The sequence below is a fragment of the Sus scrofa genome, chromosome 1, assembly GCF_054392235.1.
Source record: "Sus scrofa isolate SSC_HxYL_T2T_F1_AM1 chromosome 1, Sscrofa_HxYL_maternal_Yorkshire_Landrace_v2.0, whole genome shotgun sequence".
Lineage (NCBI taxonomy): Eukaryota > Metazoa > Chordata > Mammalia > Artiodactyla > Suidae > Sus > Sus scrofa.
In genome coordinates, this window is record NC_139383.1 from 195,959,145 (window position 1) to 195,979,042 (window position 19,898).

Genomic DNA, 19,898 nt, shown 5'->3' on the forward strand with positions numbered 1-19,898 from the left:
CTCAGTCACCTTAATAGTAAGGAAAGGGGTCATGAGCTCCATCTAGCTCTAAAGCTTACGTTTTTTCCATGGCAACTTCAGAAGTTTGATATATATGACTTCAAGATACAAGATTTTACTAATTGTCATGGCTATTGACCTATAATATGAAATTACCTGTTAATATGATCAGTGTAAAATCATTTTGTATCATGGTGAATAATCCCTCAGCTTCATGCCTTGTGTTGGAAAGACTTTTTTCTCCCTCTTCTCCACCCCCTCCCATCACCAGGAAACTCATAAGTCACAGCACTTTACTTAAGGTTCCCCGAACATCTGTCCCCATCTGTAATTAATACCATACTACTTGTTTAGACTTGCTACAGATGGTTTGGTTATACTTGATCATTCTCCCTTTCTTTTTGCTCCAGATGGTGTATGCTTGTGTCTCTTGGGCCTCATTTTTATATTTGGATTGTATATTGATGCAATGGTCTATTGTTTCCATTTTTATTGGGTCATAAAGCTCCATAAAGACCGGATGGTATATGTTTGCTTTTGATGTTGTTAAGTCTTAGGACTCTGCTAGGGATGTTTTATAGTATCTTCTGTATTTATCAAGTAAACAGTGTTACCAAGAATCACCCACTTGCTGTTTGTGCTGGGTATTCAAGCTCCAAGAGATGCTTCAACTACACACCCTGTAAATTCCACATTTCCCAGGAACTTTGAGTTCTGTAGTCAAGAACCATATAGCTCTAAAAAAATTAAGTCACTTGGATACCATGCATCAGTTTTATTTTGCTGGTGATAATCAGGACATGATCTGTTTATCATGAAGAATATATTTTGATGTGATCATCTGAATGTGTCTGCCATATTTAGAAACAATGTTTTAGATGTTAACAGGAAGAAAAGAAACTAGCATTTGTTGAGGATGTACTATATAGAGTTAAACTTTACATGTATTATCTTCAATTATCCTATCAGTGAGTGTGAAATGTAGTTACTTTTAACATCTTATTTCACAGATTGTGTAATTCATATGCAGAAAGATTAAATAAGTTATACAATGCCATATAGGATAGAATTGGGGGAACTGATGTATAGTTTAAACTGTCTGATTCCAAATTCCATAAGCACTTCTAGCAATGTATCTGCTCTACCATTCTTTCTCTGTGCTGGTTATCATCAACCATATAGCTCTAAAAAAATTCTGCCCTTTCCATTATTTTAGCATCTAACTCATAGCTTTATTTCTACTCCATGATGATAATAATAGTAATAATAATCAATGATGGTTAAATAGTGTACTGATTAATAGCAGACTTTGGAAACAGACTGAGTTCAGACTCCAGCTCTGACATTTTTTATCTGTATAACTTTGGGCAAATTATTTAATTTCTCTCCGCCTCATTTCTCCATGTAGTAATACTAGTACTTATACTTCAGAGACTTGTTTTGAGAACTAAATGAGGGAATATTTGGAAAAGATCTTAGAATAATGCCTGGTACGTTATGATTACTATAAATATATGCTTGTCACATAAGTGACATTTATTTTTCATTGATTGTGTATCAGATAATTTGCTATGCATGATAGATTAATACCAAATATAAGGAAGGTACTATTATTATTTCCATTTAATGAGTGAGGACACCAAAGCTTAGAAAGGGTAACAATTAGTCCAAGAACTTACCAGTGGTAAGTTCATTGTGGGAAACCAAAAAGAATATTGGAGAAGAAAATAACTTACTCATAATTCTATCTGATAGGCAGTATTATTGCTAACATTTTCCTCAGTCTATCTATATCATTGTTGATTATTAATGTTTATTGTATAATTTCCCACTTTCATTTTGTCCCTTAACATTATATTAACATTTTTCATCTTGTCCTGTCATTGATTTTTTTTTTTTTTGGTTACCATTGTTTTCAGTGGTTGCAGAATATTATATCATTATATCATTTGGATATGATGTAGGTATTGGACATAACATTGATCTCAGGCTTTTGTGCCAATACATATTGTTACAATGAACATCTTTGTCTGCCTTTTGGACGTTTTTCTCAGGCTGTATTTCTGGGCTTGGAGATATTGTTTCAAATGATCAAACATTTTTATTTTTATTTATTTTTATTTTTTTGTCTTTTTGCCATTTCTTGGGCCGCTCCCGCAGCATATGGAGGTTCCCAGGCTAGGGGTCGAATCAGAGCTGTAGCCACCGGCCTACGCCAGAGCCAGAGCAACGCAGGATCCGAGCCGCGTCTGCAACCTACACCACAGCTCACGGCAACGCCGGATCGTTAACCCACTGAGCAAGGGCAGGGACCGAACCCACAACCTCATGGTTCTTAGTCGGATTCATTAACCACTGCGCCACGACGGGAACTCCGATCAAACATTTTTAAAGTCTCTTAAATATACAAAGTATATTTCAAAGGAACAAGCAAGATTTATAGATAAAAATGTAAAAAGAAAACAAGTCCCCATGATTTAGGGTTTTCTTTAAAATTAGAATTTTAATATTTGAGAGATTGTAGATTCACATGCATTGGTCAGAAATAACACAGTGAGATCCTGTGTACTGTACCATTTACCCCATTTCTCCCAGTGCTAACATCTAACAAAACCATAGTACCTTATTGCAACCAGGTATCTCATTGATATAGTCAAGGTAAAGAACATTTTTATCACAACGATCCCTCATGGTACCCTTGCATAGCCATATATACCTTCCTTCCGACTCTCATGTCTGGCAACTACTAATTTGTTCTCCATATCCATAATTTTATGTCAAGAATGTTACATAAATAAAACCATAAAGTATGTGACTTTTTAGAATTTGACTTTTTTTTCACCCAGCATGATCCCTGGAGATTCATCCAAGCTGTGTGTGTTCAATAGTTTGTCATTTCATTGTTGAGTAGTAGTCCAAGGTATGGATGTGCCAGAGTTTGTCCAATAATCACCTGGTGAAAGACAGCTGGGTTGTTCCCAGTTTTTGGCTATTATGAATAAAGCTATTATGACCTTTGCACATAGATTTTGTTTTGATATAAATATAGATTTTTAATTATCTAGGGAAATTGCTCAAGAGTGTTATTGTTGCATTGTACAGTAGTCACATTATGTTTTTATGAAACTGCCAAACTATTTTCCAGAGTGGCTGTTTTATTTTTCAGTCTCAGCAGTAATCTATGGACAATCCATTTTTTTTGTGCTCTTGGCAGTATCTGGTGTTGTTACTGTTTTTCATTTTAGCTATTTTGAAAAGTATGTAATGATATGTCATTGTAGTTTTAGTTTGCATTCCCCTAATGGACAATGTTGTTGAACATCCTTTTATGTGCTTATTTGCCATCTGTATATCCTCTTTGGTGACATGTTATTAATGTTTTTTGCTCATTTCCTAAATAGACTCTTTTTATTTTTATTTTTAATCTTTTTTTTGTCTTTTTAAGGCCACATCCATGGCATATGGAGATTCTCAGGCTAGGGGTTGATTGGGAGCTGTAGCTGTCGGCCTATACCACAGCCACAATAGTGTGGGATCCAAGCTGCATCTACGGCCTACACCACAGTTCATGGCAACGCCAGATCCTTAACCCACTGAGTGAGGCCAGGGATTGAACCTGTGTCCTCATGGATGCTAGTCAGGTTTGTTTCCGCTGAGCCACCATGGAAACTCCTAGACTGTTTTTTAATATTGAGTTTTTATATATTCTAGATTCTAGCCCTTTGTTGAATATGTGGTTTGCAAGTATTTTCTCATAGTCTGTGGCTCATCTTCATTCTTTTAAGACGATCTTTTGCCAAGCAAAATTATACTTTTTTGGTGAGGTCTAATTTATCAGTTTTCCTTATTTGGATTTTGCTTTTGTAGTCAAGTCTAATAATTCTTCCCTTAGCCCTAGGTCCCAAGGTTTTTCTTTTATTTTTTCCTAAAAGTTCTTACTTTCAAATTTTTTTTTTCGCTACAGGGGTCTCCTGGTAAGGGCCAGAAACTTGCCGGACCAATTCTAAAAAAGCTGGAACAATTTTACATTGTACATGTAAGTCTGTGATTTATTTTGACTTAATTTTTTTATAAGGTAAAAGGCTTAAGTCCAGGCTCTTCCTTTTTTGTTCTGTTCTGTTTTGGTTTTTGACTATAGATGTCACATTGCTCTAGTACAACTTGTTGAAAAGGCAATTCTCTCTGCATGGAATTACTTTTGCACCTTTACCAAAAATCAGCTGGGCATATTTGTGTGGGTCTATTTGTAGTTTCTCTATTCTATCCCATTGATCTATATATTTATCCCTCTCAAGGAACCACACTGTCTTAATTACTATAGTATATTGTAGTCTTTAATATCAAGGAGAGTGATTCCTCCCACTTTGTTTTTACTTTTCAAAATTGTTTAGCTATTCCAGTTTCTTTATCGTTCCATGTAAATTTTACAATAATGCTGTCTATATCTACAAAAAAACCTTGCTAGAATTTTGATAGGGATTATATTAAAGCTGTATATTGATTTGGGGAGAAATTACATATTTACTCTGTTGAGTCTATCAATTTATGAACATCACATGTCTATCAGTTATTTAGTTCTTTGTTTCTTTCATCAGTATTTTACAAATTTCAGCATAATGATTCTATACAAATTTTGTTAAGTTTATATCCAGGTATTCATTTTCTTTGGTGTGAATGGTATTGTGTTTTTAATTTCATTTTCCACATATCATTATTAGTACATGGAAATGTGATTAATTTGTAAAATATTGATCTTATAGCCTACAGCCCTGCTGAGCTCACTTATTAGTTCTAGAATGTTTTTGTTTTTCTTTTGTTTTTGTAAATTCCTTGGGATTTTCTCCACAGACAGTTATATTGTCTGCACATAAGGACATTTTAATTTCTTCCTTTCCAATCTTAATTCCTTTTATTTCTTCTTCTTTCCCAATTGCAGTATTACCACTTTCCAATACTATGTTGAATATATCATGAGAGTCATATGTTAGTAAGAGAGAGAGAAACATTCTAGCCCTTTTTCTAATCTTAAGGAGAAGCATTCAGTATTTATTAACTATGATGTTAGTTATATAGGGTTTCTTGGTTTTTTTCTTGTAGATACCACTTCACACCAGTAAGAATGGCCATCATTAATAAGTTCATAAATAACAAGTGCTGGAGGGGGTGTGGAGCAAAGGGAACCCTCCTGCACTGTTGCTGGGAATATAAGCTGGTACAGCCACTATGGAAAACAGTATGGAGGTACCTTAGAAATTGATACATAGAACTACCATATGACCCAGCAGTCCCACTCTTTAATATCAAGGAGAGTGATATATATCCAGACAGAACTTTCCTTAAAAAAGACACATGTTGAGAACTTTGTCTAGATACTCATATTGCAACAGAAGAAAGGGTGGGGGAAAAATGTAATTGTAATGTATACATGTAAGGATAACCTGACCCCCTTGCTGTACAGTGGGAAAAAAAAAAAGGCACATGTACACCCGCATATTCATTGCAGCAGTATTCACAATAGCCAAGACGTGGAAACAACCCAGATGTCCATCGACAGATGATTGGATTAGGAAGATGTAGTATATATACACAGTGGAATACCACTCAGGCATAAAAAAGAATGAAATAATGCCATTTGCAGCAACATGGATGGAACTAGAGACTCTCATACTGAGTGAAATAAGTCAGAAAGAGAAAGACAAATACCATATGATATCACTCATATCTGGTATCTAATATACAGCACAAATGAACCTTTCCACAGAAAAGAAAATCATGGACTTGGAGAATAGACTTGTGGCTGCCTGGGGGGGAGAGGGAGGGAGTGGGATGGATTGGGAACTTGGGGTTAACGGATGCAAACTATTGCTCTTGGAATGGATTTACATTGAGATCCTGCTGTGTAGCACTGAGAACTATGTCTAGATACTTAAAATACAGCACTACAGTGGGAGAAAAAATTATGTATACATGTATGTGTAACTGGGTCCCCATGCTGATCAGTGGGGGGAAAAAAGTGTGTTGGGGGAAATAACAATAAAAAATAAATTTAAAAAATTAAAATTAAAAAAAGCTTTATTGAAATATAGTTGATTTACAATGTGATAATTTCTGCTGTGCAACAAAATGATTTGGTTACACATATACACATATCCATTTTTTTTTCAGAACCTCTTTATCAAGTTAAGTTCCCGTTTATTCCTAGTTTGCTGAGAGATTTTTTTTTTCCTTATCATAAATGAGTGTTGGATTTTGTCAGATTCTTTTTTAAGGTATAGGTTTTTGTTTTTGTTTTTTTTTGTCTTTTTTAGGACTGCACCCACTGCATATGGAAGCTCCCAGGCTAGGGGTTGAATCAGAGCTGCAGCTGCAACCTATGCCACAGCCACAGCGATGTGGGACCTGAGCCACCTCTGTGACCTACACTATAGCTCACGGCAACACCAGGTCCTTTAACCCACTGAGCAAGGCCAGGGATCAAACCCATGTCCTCATGGATACTAGTTGTGTTTGTTACCACTGAGCCACAATGGAAATCCAGGTATAGGTTTTTGATAATTAAAAATTTTTGAAAAGTACTCAGGCAGTTATTTTTGTAGGCTCTGAATCACCTTCCTTCAAGAAGGGTATATGACATATATAAGTGGTCAAAATTAATCTTGCCCAGGTGTTTTTCCTTTCAGCAACTTGTCTCACTATGTTGAGTGACCCTTTATTTTCCTAGGCTTTCAGAAACTGGTGTATTTTTTATGTTCCCTGAAAAATTTGAAAGGCTTTCTTTATTAAGATCGCCCAGATTTTTCTACTCAAGTCTTATTTCTGGTTTGAGAAATGCATCTGGTTCAGAACTGATTGCCAGGGTTGTACTACTAATGAGGGTTAAATGGACTGATTTAGATTTCCTTGTCCTGTATTATCCCCACTGCCCACTTTTGAAGCTTTCTAAAATAACCTATTCAGGTGGTTTATTCACACTGACATGCTGGTAAAGCCTCTCAGGGTTGGGAGTGATCTCTGATTTGTTGATTTCCATGATGTAAATACTCCCACCAGAGCTGATATTAAGCACCATTATGATGTTACTGATCATGACATCATAATGAGCATCCCATATGTGTTGGGGTGAAAAGAATGGTACAAGCTAGCCCTGGCAGACCACTACTTACACATAATTCAGTGTAACACTGATGACAGTAACCCCTAACACGAACTGCCCAGGCGCTCAATTTCCCAGACTATTTTGGGGGTTGCCACACTCTTTTTTTCTGAGTGCTCTTAAGAGTATATGACAGAAGGGATAGAGCCCCACAGAAATGGAGTTAAATGAGTAGCAAGCACAATTTTAGGGAGCATATATCAACAGTTCATTCCTTTTTTATTTTTGAGCAGTAGGCCATGGAATGGATGTACCACTGTCTAATTCTTTCCAGTTTTTACTTACTGAGAATACAGTTGTTATGAACATTCATGTACAGGTTTTTATGAGAATATAAATATTTAAAAATATGCCTTTTTATTCTTTTCTTTCTGTCCTTCTCCACCCAAAGCCTGAAATCTAGGAGTAATATTTTCCTCATTTTTTAACTCTAGTTTGAGATACAGGAGAATTGCTGGGAAAGTACACTTGTATAATTCCATCCTTAGCAGTGATATTTTAAAATTTTAAGAGAACTTAGCTGTTGGAAGCTCATGCTCTGGATATGGACAGGTCTTGACCCACACATAAATTGTAACAAAATGTCTATCAGTGTTTACACAGAGAGCATCATGGGGGTGGTGGCTTTTAGGACCTTCTGGCATCTCTACGTCCTCGGCATGAGCTTCTCCTGCTCCACTTCCAAGTCAGGTAGAATGAAGACTTTATAAGTAAATAAACCCAAAAGCCACATCCTGCACTTATGTGGCTGAGCTCTCCCAGTTGTACACTCTTGAGATTGACCTTGGATGCCTGCTTTGACTGATGCCTGGCTGGCATCATGACTGTATAGATTTTCATGTCTCTTAAGCATGACCTTTTTAAGGAGGCAGAGTTGCTGAGTGATGAACAGTGTGGTGGCAGGGCAGACAGCCCTGGTTTGAAGTCCAGCTGTGCTGGGTATTAGCAGTGGTAATTGGGGTAAGTTCTGTCATCCCTCTTGTGCTCAGGTTTATCATTTGTCAGTGGGGATAATAATAATATTTACCTCATACAGTTCTCAAGATTAAACGAGTAACATGTAAAGAACGTAGAAGAATGTTTGGCGCATAGTAAAGGCTCAGTGCTGCCTCCTCCTCCTCGTCATCGTCCTCATGATGCACACATTAGGAGTACAGGAGAATCACAGGGCCCATTCTCTCTCTTGAGAGCCATGGGCTACCTCACAACCTCCCCTCTTTGTACAGACATGTAAGCCTTCATTCAGCCCCACAGCTCCTAGTTCCCTGGACGTCTGCCAAGTACACTAACCTTGGCCCCTCTGAGCTCTGCATTGGATTCTGGAGGTGCTGGAGGTGCTGTTCAGGCTTCTCTCAGAGCTGGCCCCACATGCATTATCTCACTTAGTAGCCAGCCAACCAACCTGCCACCTGGGCCCTCCTCTGCTGCCTGCCACCCCCTCTGCTCCATCTCCTCCACACAGTAGGTAGTCCTCACAGGGCATCTCCTGGGACTCAGCTCTCAACTAGCAAGTCTCTAAACCCCGGTGTTCCTCCAGAGGGGAGGGGTGCTGTTTCCTGCCACCAGCATCCACTACCTTGCTCTTTTTCAGTTTCTTCTGTAGGTCTTTTCTTTCTAAGCAATCCAGACTCACTGCCCTTTGACACCTCCTTCAACTAAGGGGGCTTGGGTTTTCTCAGCAGGAAGCATTCTGCACCTATGGAAGGTGGCAGAGCTTCACACGGATCCTACAAGATCCTCTAATTCCTACTACCCTTAAGGCTGAAGCATATCAGTCTTTGTGTCCTGCTAAGACCCAGCAGAATGCCTCTATGTAGTATATCAATATTTATTAAACGAATGCTTAAATGAATGATGAATTTATTGAAAGCATCAGGGAAAATGTCCTGCTAACACAGATCCCCGTCACCTCCCAGGGATCCAGCCTTCTGTTGGAAAGTTGGCCCACAATACTTGCAGTACTCTTTGGCTGCTGCTTTTTCCAACTGTGGCTTTACACCTGTTTCATTTTACAATATTTATTGGGAAAGCATTTTAGCTGCTTATTATAGTCAGATATCATCCATGACAAGCCATTTTCCTTGAATTAGCCTGGTGAGAAATATTTCTAAAGGCATTAAATGAAATCATCCAGACATTTCCCATGGCCAGCTGGACCCAGCAGCCACATTCAGTCCCCTGGCTTGAATACAGAGTGAATTGTGTTTTCAGTCTACTCTAAGCAGTAAAGCTGCTGCTAATTCTCACATTAATAAACGAGGCTTTAACAAATTCTCTCAAGCAAAAGCAACAGGAGAATTTACAACTGTTCTTTCAGTAAATTAAATGAGATAATGTAGTGCCTGGCACCTAGTAAGCAGCCAGTAAATGCTAACTCTTATGACACTGGACACCACGACGAAGAGCTGTTGCAGAAAATACTACCAAAAAAGGATGGGGGCTGATAGGGAAAAATATTTGCAAAGGTTAGTAAGAAAATACAGTCATTTAAATAATTATTTCTTTGAAGTTAGGAATAAGGACAGTAATACTGAAAAAAGAAAATTGTTTAATAAAAATTAAAAAGATGAAAATAAAAGAGTTAGGAGATTTATAGAAAGCTGATTGGCAATGTGCATTTCATAACATGTTTAAAAATATGAATTACATGTTCATGCACTCACCCTGGAAAATTTCACACACGTACTCAAAAGATGTTGTGTTAAACTTCTGTTCCAAAAACTCTGAGATACACTGAAACAACATCTCCAACAATGTGGCAAGTGGAAAATTGTGATTACATCCTAACATAATTATTTCAAAGGTTTTTGGGTAAATGCAGACATCCTCATTGAAACCCGAACTTACGAAATGTGCTCATAGCTCTGTGATTCCATCTTGGCTGTGAAACACCACCTGCGATGTTATCAGGATGCCTGAACTTGTGGGACTTGTGTAGGGAAACTCATTAACTCCAAGATGAGGATCCTTCTCCCAAAATATCTTTTCCTGGCTTCCCGATGCCACTTATTCTTTGCTTTTGTTATTAAATATAAAAATACTGATTTTAACCAGACTTAATCAGCTTTGGTTTTACCAATGCCCTTTCAAAGAACTTCTTTATTCCTATTAATTTTGAATGTACCTGTCTCTCATAACTTGAGGTTATAAGCCTGGAAATAGAGTTTTATATCATGTTGCCTCATGATGATTACCTTTTATGCCTGGGTGAATAGAATGCTGATTCTCATACAGCCCGAGAGCAAGAGCAGTGATTTTGGTAGAAGAAAAATGCAGTGTGATTTTGGCATCCAGCCATGTTGGGACATTAGTTAAGAGAGAGTGATATGGAGCTTTTTGTTTGTTTGTTTGTTTGTTTTATTTTTTTATCTCTTAGGGCTGCACCCGCAGCATACGGAGGTTCCCAGTCTAGGGGTCCAATCAGAACTGTAGCCGCTGGCCTATGCCAGAGTCACAGCAACGTGGGATCCAAGTTGCGTCTGAGCTTATGGCACCACAGCTCATGGCAGATCCTTAACCCACTGAGTGAAGCCAGGGATTGAACCCGCATCCTCATGGATGCTAGTCGGGTTTGCCAACCGCTGAGCCATGAAGGGAACTCCCGGCCCATTTTTTTTTTTAATTTAAAAAAATGTTTATTTTTAAAACCACCTTATTGAGCTATGATTGACCTATAAAAAGTTGTATATATTTAATGTATGCAACTTGATGAGTTTGGGGATAAGTATATACCCATGAAACCATTATCACCTTCAAGGACACAGACATATCCATCACCTTCCAAAAGGGGTTACTTTTGAAAGTTACCTGTGGCAGAGTGGGTTAAGTATCTGGCATTGCTCTAGCTGTGGTGCAGTTCACAATAGGTTCGATACTGGGCCTGGGGAAATGCTGTGAGTACAGAAAAAGAAAAAAAAACAACAACCTAGTTTAAAGAAAAGGGGAGGGGGGCTTTCCTCTTGCCTCCTTTATAACTGTTATTATTATTATTGTCATTAGCATTATTTTGTGTGTATGTGTGTGGTAAGAGGACTTACATAAGGTTCAGACTCTTAGAAAAGTTTAAGTGTATAGTACAGTGCTGTTGGCCGTGGGCTGTATGCTGAGTAATAGGTCTCCAGGAGGAGGTTTTATTCAAGCAAGATTGGAGGGTACCCAAAAGACAAGAGAGGTTAACCGCAGCATAGAGTTCCCCACAGAACCTGCTTTAAAGGTAGTGGCCGACACCGTGGGGAGCAGACCAGTGATCACATCAGGCTGAAGCTGCCCAGGTGAATGAGGACCGTGAGAATCAATGAACTTGGAGCTGGTTTTGCCCTGAGTCAGAGATAACAGTATAGCAGGATGGCATCTCCTCACCTCCACCCAGGAAGAAGCGGCAGTATTTTACTCTGGACAAAAGCTAGAGATAAATAGTATTTTCACTTTAGAAATAAATATATCTCTGAGGTAGTTGAAGGGATTTTTCAATACACGCCTCCTGAGGAGAGGCAGTTGTCATAAAGCAAGGTAATTAGGAAACTTTTCTAGGTAACTTATTCATAGTACAAGAAAAATCCTGATTTTCTCCCTGAATTTATTGGTGGGCCAGAGCCAATTACAGTTACTTTTTTTTTTTTTTGTCTTTTTGCTATTTCTTGGGCCGCTGCCGCTGCATATGGAGGTTCCCAGGCTAGGGGTTGAATCGGAGCTATAGCCGCCAGCCTACGCCACAGCCACAGCAACACGGGATCCGAGCCACATCTGCAACCTACACCACAGCTCACGGCAACGCCGGATCCTTAACCCACTGAGCAAGGGCAGGGATCGAACCCGCAACCTCATGGTTCCTAGTCAGATTCGTTAACCACTGCGCCACGACGGGAACTCCTACAGTTACATTTTAATTCACAGGAAAATGTCAGTAACTTTTTTTTTAAGTCAGGGAAATAAATAAATAAACAATAGCAACAAAAATCCACAAGTAGTTTTCTTTAGATATTGGCAAAAAAACCCAGTATTTTTAAAAATGAAAATAAAAGACTTCTATAGTTTATCTCAGTGGATTACAATTAACACGCGATTATATTTTTGGCACTTATCATAGCAACATATTATTTAGCACAAACAAGTTTCTTCCTTTGGATTTAGAAGCAGTGCTTAAGAAGAACTGCTAATTGACACCTAGTGAAAAATAATTTATAGCACATTTTATTCTCTTATTGCTATAAAACTGGTTTAGAATAATGAGACTCATGAAAGGATATGACCTGGACCATAAAATGTACTTATTAGAGTTGTTTGATAAATCATGATGGGGAGATTCTCACCTCTTAGTAAGTTTAAGACACTACAGTGTGAAGCCCGGCATAGATGGGATACAGTTGATCTCCTGTAGCTTGTCCCTCTCTCTCTCTACCCTCCTCTCTCCAGGTATCAAGAAACTGACTGTTTCTGAATGCCCAGCCCATCCCTCATTTCTCCTATTATTAACATCCAACCTGGTGTCCAGACAGAGTGAAGCTTCTGTCATTGTAGAAACAAGATCCTGTCCAGGGATCCCATCTGACTTCTGACAGACCCAGAAGATAGAAACAGCATCCCCAGGATTATAGAAGTCAAGTGCTAGGCAAGAAACACCCCTCTTAGGGCTACCCTGGCACAGTGTATTCATTATGTATTCATTATGTCTTCATTCCTTCCTTCCTTCCTTCTTCTGTTTGTTCATTCCTCCAATATTCCTTGAGGATCTCTAATGCCCTGTGCTGGGCAGTGTGAACTCAAGAGTGAACACAGCAGATGTGGTCTCTACCCTCATGGAGCTGGCAGAAGTGAAGAGGAAATATGCTCAATGCTCGGCTGGGGGAGGATAGATTACACTGGGAGTGCTACTCCCTGGGAATACAAAGCAGAGAGGAAGACACCAAAGTTGGGAACTCTGGATTCTACAGAGGATGGGGAGGCAGGTGATGGGACACCTGGATCCCCTAAGAGAATTGTAAATGCAACAGGGTGGTGTTTTATGGATCACAGGCACTGCTGTCAAGAGGCTGCTGGGCCAAGGAACCCTCCACTGGCCACGGATCACCAGCCACTGCAACCTCAAGGAGCAGTGGGGGTGATGAGTACCGCACTGAAAGAGCAAGGACTGGGAGCAGGTGGACATCTTCCAGAATTGGGACCTTTGAGATCAGTCAATTGGCTGAACTGCAGCAGCCCTGTTTCTTGGTTGGGATAATCAGGCAGCCATCCTAGGCTTGCACATGTCTGTCTTTAATTGTATACAACCAAAGGTACAATGGAAGATATCAACAGTATAGTCTCCTTTAAAGTGTGTTACCTTGGGTGCCCTGTGCTGGTTGAGTTGCCAGGAATCTCCACACCTTTCTGGGGATGACCTTGACCATGGTGGTATATAGCAGGTCTGTCATGAGAGATTTCACTCACTACCTGAACAAAAACCAAGATGGCCAGTTGTACTTCCACAGCCTCTGTTCAGGTGGCAGGTAAGACCTGCCACATCATTGGAAGTTCCAGCAAGGCTCGAGCAGATCAGGTGAGGGAGATGCTCCTTAGAATCCTCCCTTGTCACTGTAATGTAACATAATCTCTACTCTTTCCCATCACACAGCCAGACGCTTTTGTTAGTGGAAAGATGTGGGAGAGAAGTGAGTATGAGAGATGAGGCATTTTGCCTAGAAAAGACATTATCCTTCAAGGAAAGTTCACATTGTAGGATTATACTGAGATTACAAAATTGGACTGAATTATTTTTTCTCCACCAGCTGGTGAAATGTTCCACTTATGAACCATAAAGAGGCCTTATTTCTTCATATGCACAAGTGTACTTAAATAATTTTTTGACTCTCATAGTTTGTATGATGAAATCTTAGTCATCTACTTGAAATAATGATTTTAGGTCTATATCTAATAAATAAGCTGCCCATGATACATGACAGTGGAAAAAAAATTGTCACAAAATTTTAAGTATGCTTTGATTGTATTTTATGAGAAATTTTATGTGTGTACTCATTCATTAAAAATGTCTGAAAAAGTTTTCACCAAAATGTAACATGGGTTATCTCTCAGTGATGATATCAGGTGATTTTTTTCACTTTCTCTTTTGTGTTTTTCTGAATTGCAGTAATATACACTTTTTTGCTTAATGAATTTTATTACATTTATAGGTATACAGTAATGATCACAACCAATTTTTACAGCATTTCCATCCCAAATACTCAGTGCATCCCCCCACCCCCCAACTTGTCTCATTTGGAAACCATAAGTTTTTCAAAGTCTGTGAGTCACTATCTCTTCTGCAAAGAAGTTCATTGTGTCCTTTTTTCAGATTCCACATGGAAGTGATAGCATATGATGTTGGTGTCTCTTGTATGGCTGACTTCACTTAGCATGATAATTTCTAGGTCCATCCATGTTGCTTAAAACGCTGGTACTTCATTCCTTTTAATGGCTGAGTAATATTCCATTGTGTCTATGTACCACATCTTCTTTATCCACTCCTCTGTTGATGGACATTTAGGTTGTTTCCATGTCTTGGCTATTGTGTAGAATGCTGCAGTGAACATTGGAGTACATGTGTCTTTGCGAGTTGTGGTTTTCTCTGGATAGATGCCCAGGAGTGGGATTGCTGGATCAAATGGTAGTTCTGTTTTTAGTTGTCTGAGGAATCGCCATACTGTTTTCCACAGGGGTTGTACCAATTTACATTCCCATCAACAGTGTACTAGGGTTCCTTTTTCTCCACACCCTCTCTAGCACTTATTGTTTGTAGACTTTTGATGCTGGCCATTCTGGCCAGAGTAAAGTGGTACCTCACAGTGGTTTTGATGTGCATTTCTCTAATACTGAGTGATGTTGAACATCTTTTCATGTGTTTTTTTGCCATCTGTATGTCTTCTTTGGATAGTAGCATTTTGTTTAGTGTCCACATATTTGTGTTTTTTGCAGTTTTTTTCTTGTTGTTGACTTTCAGTCATATAGTGTTGTGGTCAGAAAAAGTGCTTGAGATGATTTCAATTTTCTTAAAGTTACCGAGGTTTGATTTGTAACCCAGGATGTGACCAATCTTAGAGAATGTTCCATGTGCACTTGAGAAGAATGTGTATTCTGTTGCTTTTGAATGGAATGTCTTATAAATGTCTATTAAGTCCATCTGGTCTAATGCTTCATTCAGGGCCTGTGTTTCCTTATTGGTTTTTTTGTCTGGATGATCTGTCCATTGCTGTGAGTGGGGTGTTAAAGTCCCCCACTATTATTGTGTTATAGTTGATTTCTCCTTTTAAAGTTGTTAGCAGTTGCCTTATATATTGTGGTGGATGATCCTATGTTGGGTGCATAGATACTTAAAATTGTTATATCCTCTTCTTCTTGGCTTGGTCCACTTTGAGCATTATATAGTGTCCTTCCTTGTCTCTTAAGATATTCTTCATTTTAAGGTCTATTTTGTTTGATGTGAGTATTGCTATTCCAGCTTTCTTTTGATTCCCGTTTGCATGGAATATTTTCTTCCATCCTCTCACTTTCAATTTGTATGTTTCTCTAGAAGTGAAGCGGGTCTCTTGAAGACAGCATATATATGGGTCTTGTTTCTGTATCCATTCAGCCAGTCTGTGGCTTTTCATTGGGGTGTTTATTCTATTAGCATTTAAGGTAATTACTGACATGTATGTTCTTATTGCCATTTTATTAACTGTTTTGGATTTGTTTTTGTTTCTCTTTTTTCTTCCCTTCTTGTTCTCTTGCTTGTGGTTTGATAACTATCTTTAGTGTTTAGTTGATTTTTCTTATTTGTGTGTGAATCAATCGTAGATTTTTAGTTTGCAGTTGCCCTGAAGTTTTGATATAGGAGTGTACACACACACACACACACACACACGATTGTTTTTAAATTGTTGGTCTCTTAACTGCAAGTGCATCTCCAGTGTCCTACATTTGTACCCTCCTCATGATTTCTGATTTTGGTAGCATAATTGTGCATGGATGATGTCATATCTTTACTCTATATATGCCTTTACTGGTGAGTCTTATCATTTTTGGTGTTTTTCTTTCTGGTTGCAGCCTTTTCTTTTCTGCCTATAGAAGTTCTTTTAGTATTTGTCATAAAGCTATGTTGCTGAATTCTCTTAGCTTTTGCTTATCTGTAAAGCTTTTGATTTCTCCTTCAAATCTGAATGAGAGCCTTTCTGGGTAAAGTAATCTTGGATGGAGGCTTTTTCCTTTCATCACGTTAAGTATATCATGCCACGCCCTTCTGACCTGCAGAGTTTCTACTGAAAAATCTGCTGATAACCTTATTGGGGTTCCCTTGTATGTTATTTGCTTATTTTCCCTAGCTGCTTTCAATATTTTCTCTTTGTCTTTAATTTTGTTCAGTTGGATTAATGTGTCTCGGGTGTTCCTCCTTGGGATTATTTTATATGGTACTCATTGTGCTTCCTAAATTTGAGTGAGTGTTTCCTTTTCCATGTTATGGAAAATTTCAGCTATTATCTCTTCAAATATTTTTTCTGTCCCTTTTTCTCTCTCTTCTCCTTCTGGCACCCCTATAATATGGATGTTGGTGCATTTAATGTTGTCCCAGAGTTCTCTGAGACTCTCTTCTTTTCAATCTTTTTTCTCTTTTCTGTTCCAAATCAGTGATTTCCACTTGTCTGTCCTCTACCTCGCTTACTCATTCTTCTGCCTCCTGTATTCTGCTGTTGGTTGCTTCTAATGATTTTTTTATTTTCAGTGATTGTATTTTGCATCTCTTCATGTTTAAGTTTTATATCTTGTATCTCTTTGCTCAGATTTCCTGTAAATTATCAATCTTTGCCTCTACTTTTTTCCCAATATCTTGCATTTTCTTCAGCATCAACAGTCTAAAGTCTTTTTCCTGGTCACTTAGCTGTTTTTTCTGGGTTTTTTTCTTTCTCCCTTATCTGAATTATAGTTCTCTGTTTTTTCATTTTTATAGGTTTTTGGTGTGGTGACCTTTTCCCAGACAATAGAATTGTAGCCTCTCTTACTTCTGGTGTCTGCCCCCCCTTGTGGATGAAGTTGGTATGGGGGCTTGCTGTAGGCTTCCTGATGGGAGGGACTGGTGCCTGCCCACTGGTAGGCAGGGCTGATTCCCATCACTGGTGGGTGGGGCTTTGTCTCTGGGTGAGATTGGAGGTGGCTATGTGTCTGGGGAGTCTTTAGGAAGCCTGTTTACAGATAGGTGGGGCTGTGATCCCACCTGGATTATTGTTTGTCCTGGGACTTCTCATCACTAATGGGTGGGGCCAGATTTTCCCAAAATGGCCACCTCCAGAGAAACACGTGCTGATGAATATTCCCAAGAGCTTTGCCTCTAATGCCCTTCCCCCCCAACAAGCTATAGTCACCCCCTGTTTTCCCAGGAGGTCCTCCAAGAACTGCAATCAGGTCCGACCCAGATTCCTGTGTAGCCTCTGCTTTGCCCTGGGACCCAGTGCACATGAAAGTCTATGTGCACCTTTTAAGAATGGGGTCTCCATTTCCCCCAGTCCCGTGGCGCTCCTGCACCCAAGTCCCACTGGCCTTCAATGCCAGATGATCCGGGGACTCCCAGTGCCAGATCCCCAGGCATGGGGATTTGATGTGGGGCTCACAACTCTCACTCCTGTAGGTAAGTCTCCGTGATACAGTTACTTTCCAGTCTGTGGGGCTTCCCACTCGGGAGGTATGGGGTTGCTTATATCATGTAATCGCCCCTCCCACCTCTTGATGTGGCCTCCTCTTTGTCTTCTGGAGTAGCATGTCTTTTTGAAAGTTTCCAGTCCATTTGGTTGAAGGTTGCTCAGCATTTGGTTGTAATTTTGTTGTTTTTATGAGAGAAGTTGAGCTCCAATCCTTCTATTCTGCCATCTTAATCCCGTCTCTAAAGTCTTAGTTCTTTTGTGCAGTTTTTTTTATCTTCTCCTCATTTGTGAAATTATTTCCTGCATCTGTTCATTGGCTCACTCTTTAGAAGTTGAGAGCTATAAAATTGCTGACCAGTACTTCTCCAAATGGTCAAGGTCATCAAAAATATGGAAAGCCTGAGGAACTGTCATAGCCAAGAGAAGCCTAAGGAGACAGGATGATCCTGGAAGGGATCAGTTCAAGGGGCCATCATGGTTGGTTTCTAGTGAAAGCACTCTTTCTGGCTTGCAGACAGCCATACCTTGCTGTGGGCTGACAGTTTTGAAGGCTGAAAAGTCCAAGATCAAGGCGCTGGCTAATGCAGTGTCTGGTGAGTAGGGCTGGCTTCCTTGTTCAGAGATGATGTCTTATTTTGTTCACATGATGGAAGCAGTAATATATTTCTACACTGAGGAAATTTTTTTTTTTAGGGCCACACCCATGGCATATTGTAGTTCTCAGGCTAGGAGTTGAATCAGAGCTGTTCCTGCTGGCCTACACCATAGCTGATGGCAATGCCGTATCCTTAACCCACTGAAGGAGGCCAGGGATGGAACCTGCATCCTCATGGATACTAGTCAGGTTCATTACTGCTGAGCCACAATGGGAACTCCAGAGAAATGTTTTGTTTTTATAGAAGACATTTTAATCTTAAAAAAAAAAACCCAAACAAACAAAATAAAAGCTTGTTAGTAACTTTTGGGAGTTGGATCATTATTCACTAAATTGCCTTGATGTTATTCTTTTGCTTGGACAAGAAGCCAAAATCCTTTTGAGAGATGGATTGCCTAGTGGATCAGTTTCTATAAAGAGTTTTCTCTTACTGAAACACTACCTAGTAGCTTCCTACCACCAAGCATGGAGGTGACTGTAACTTCCTCTACAAAGAAATGATCCTTCTTAGACATCATTGTGGCCGACACTCCATGCAGATCCTGAGATACTGGCCCTTCCATACACTAGCAACTGAATTCCTTAGAGAGATGAAGGGTGGGGGGGGGGAAATAACTTGTGAAAGTTGTTGATATTATGTTAATTTTTTAAAGTATAGAATAAAGTGTAAGTCACCACAAGAAGAGAGAGAATTTGAAGAACACTGCTCTTTGGGTCAGGAATGACACCTGGGTGGGTTTAATTTGCTTCCTTAGCTCATTCATGTTTATTATCGGGAACTTGGAGGTCAGCATCAGAGCGTAACCTTTCCAATGAATATTGCATACAAGGATGTCAGCAGCTGGTGTATCAGAAAGCCTTCTGGGAGTTGGTAGTGCAGCACAAAGAAATAATCAAAAGCAGAGTGGAATTAAGCATGTGAAAGTACCACTCTTTCCTCTCTAGGCTCAGGTAGCCGACAGCACATTTATTCAGTAAGAAGGAATCACTGTATACCATGTCCAGCTCACCACAGATATCCTGGTATAACGTTACAGGATATTGGAAGGAAATTGTTTTTTTAATCTAAAATGTGTTTAGAGTTCCTAAATTTGGTTTAGCATTTTATGATTGAATTTTCTAGAGGAGTCAGGGAGATTCCAGGTCCTGAATATATGCTGGGCATATTGACAGCTATTTCAGAACAAACGTCTGCTTCAGGCATTTCAGACATAAGTCCTGGCTTGTTCTCCTACCGCTTACCTGTTGGTGCTCCCCTTTGCAGGCTTGACCTCAGCTGCTGCAGCCCCCAGCCACACCATCCTCCTTTACTATTCTTTAAGCACACCAAGCATGCTCTGACTTCACAGTGTTTTCCCTTTTTTTCCTCTGCCTAAATCTTCTCAGCTCAAACATCAGCAAGCAGAGTGGCCTTCCCAGAAAGATAGCACCCCACTCCCTACCCAGT

At 39.4% G+C, this 19,898-nt stretch overlaps 1 long non-coding RNA gene across 4 annotated transcripts in view; it reads left to right on the forward strand.

Moving 5' to 3' along the window:
* Positions 1-19,898, forward strand: part of LOC102160535 (uncharacterized) — a 365,378-nt gene that overhangs the window by 140,361 nt on the left and 205,119 nt on the right. For 3 of the 4 annotated variants that reach the window (XR_014819401.1, XR_014819400.1, XR_014819397.1), the window contains exon 2: positions 3,965-4,036. This is a non-coding gene — a long non-coding RNA (uncharacterized LOC102160535). Of the gene's footprint in view, positions 1-3,964; positions 4,037-5,097; positions 6,082-19,898 lie in introns of those variants that run through there. The other variant, XR_014819398.1, reaches the window with a different exon arrangement.